This window comes from Coenobita brevimanus, chromosome 8 (assembly GCF_032717465.1).
Source record: "Coenobita brevimanus isolate Jiangsu-jjx chromosome 8, ASM3271746v2, whole genome shotgun sequence".
Lineage (NCBI taxonomy): Eukaryota > Metazoa > Arthropoda > Malacostraca > Decapoda > Coenobitidae > Coenobita > Coenobita brevimanus.
Window position 1 is genome coordinate 40741015 of NC_136961.1, and position 2669 is coordinate 40743683.

Genomic DNA, 2669 nt, shown 5'->3' on the forward strand with positions numbered 1-2669 from the left:
TAGCTAACAAAATTTAAAGTACACCTTTAAATTATAATATAATTTGCATGGCCAAAATGTATTTACATTTACATAGTTTTATGTGGTTAAAGTGAAAATTTTGTAAGAAAACAATAGAAATGAAGTAAAAACGCTTAAGAACTACAGAGATATTTTCATAAAAAATAATATTTTTTTCCTGAAACACTGCTCGATTTTTTTTTTTTTTTTTTTTTTTTTTTTTTTTTGACAGTCATTTTGGTGTCATCCCCTCTGATGGTGTCAGCCGGTGCGGTCCGCATCCCTCTAGTGACGCCACTGTGTTAACGGCCACATCAGGTTGTGGTGGCACTACAGTATACCTACTGAACAACAAACAGTCCACTTGTAAACTGTACGGATACCATCCATCCATCCATCATCTAATCGAGTAATGGCCCATAAGGAGCGTAGGAGCCCGGGACTAGACAAATTGGTCCTGACATTTAAGATGAGAGTGACCAGCCTCACTCATCCCTGAGTGGTATTACATGTGCAATAAACCCCAACCATCCTCTGGATATAAACCTTCACCAGCTTAATCCGATTGAAGCGCCTTAATTGCCCACAAAACTACCAGGCGCCATAATCTGGTTATAAGGTTACCACCCAGTGTAGTAAATTGTTTCCTGGTGTACAGGAAACCATTTGGCTTGTCACTCAGTGTAGAGTCACCCGTAGAAAGAAGGAAGAAGAAAGAATGAAGGAATGAAAGAGAGAAGAGGAAAGATTGAAAGAAGGAAGACAGGAAAAGGCAGGCATCCAAGAGCAGCACTACAATGAGTGAGTGGATGATGAGTGCCCCCAGATGCTGTTCACTTTACTATACTTATTTGAAACATTACAATAGAGGAAGTAAGTATATAGACAATAACATAATGCAACGAAGATTTTCTTAAATTTTCGTGCCTTTCTCACATGGTGTGGATAACAGCACGGTAATACACATTAAATACCTTTATATATCTCCCAGTAATGGATCTGATTGTGTATAAAAACAATCATAGCACACTGTTACATCACCAGTTTTGGCCGTTCCACATCTGTCCAACAACGTTTACACTGGGGTTGGGTAAAGATGGTAGGTGAGGGGTGTTCGATCGCCTGGTCGCTCACTGACCGCGACTCCGGCTACTAGGGGAGAGAAATTAGTGTTTTCGAGTGTACACATGTGAGGTGAGGTTAGCCGATGGAGTCGTTGTAGGATCCATAGAGTTTTGAATGATATACACACCAGGTGATATTATCCTCCCCCTCCTGAGCAGTTACAGAGGATGGTACAGTCAGGGAAAGGTCCGCATTACCCATTATTAGGAGCATTGGTGCTCGACGAATAGTTACAAAGCAGCAGGCAGACCCCAATATGTCTGGTAACTGTGAGTGGGAGGAAGGGTGGCCGGGGGTGGGAGGGTTTGGAGAGTTGCTAACGTCACAGTATCATTAGCCAATGATAATGCATCCAACGTGTTCTCAAAGTGCAAAAGCGATATGTTGTTTGTATGGTACCAATCTGTTCTCTAAGTCTGTCTACATTACTGCAAATACGTGTTTACTGTCAAAGGTATGCTTCTTTGCTTTCGCTTTGTAATGTTCGGTAGGAATGACAGTTACAGAGACTGATCTTATAATTAGGAGTTCCCATGTCATTATGTCTAAAGGAAAATGAAAAGTCTGTTAATCGCTCATATAGATTGTCGTTTTTTTTATAATTATTATTATTATTATTATCACACACAACCCTAGACTCTAAGTTCGAGATAAATCTATCTATCTATCTATCTATAGCCCGACGCCCTAATCCCGCAAAGGGTGGCCGCAGACAAAACGCCTCCAAGTCACTCTGTCACCCACCATTTGACTCCCCTCCCCCCAACTCACCCCCCCTCCCTCATATACCTCTCAACTCCATCCCTCCACCTCATCCTCGGTCTACCCCTCCCTCTCCCTCCCTCCACCTCACCTACATACACCCTCTTAGTCAGTCTTTCATTCTCCATTCTCTCCACATGTCCAAACCACCTCAGTGTATTTCTCCTAATCTTTTCAACCACATCCACATCTACCCCACAACGTTCCTTCACTTCTTCATTCGTCAACCTGTCCCTCCACGTCACTCCACATGCTCCTCTCAAGTAACTCATTTCCACTGCTCTCACTCTTGACTTGTTCCCCTCTTGCAAGGTCCACGCCTCGCTTCCATACGTCAGGGTAGGGATCACAATACCATCATGCAGTGACTTCTTAACTTCCATACTCACCTCCCTATTTCTCATCACTGCTTTCAGTGTACCAACAACCTTTCTTCCCTGCTGTACCCTTTCACGTACTTCATCCCCCAAAGTTCCATCCTTACTCATCACACTACCCAAGTACTTGAATGCACTCACATTCTCCATATCCTCACCATCCAACCTCACTGCACACTCTGTGACTTCATTCCTCTCAAACACCATAACTTTACTTTTGTTTACATTAACTTTCAGCTTCCTCCTCCTACACACTGTCCCAGATTCATTCACCAAACCTTGCAACTCCCATTCATCTTCACTCAACAATACTGTATCATCAGCAAACAGCAACACCGGAAGCTTCCAAATCTCACCCTCATTCATTAGGGCCACCCCCACATCCACTGCCCTACCTTGCACCTC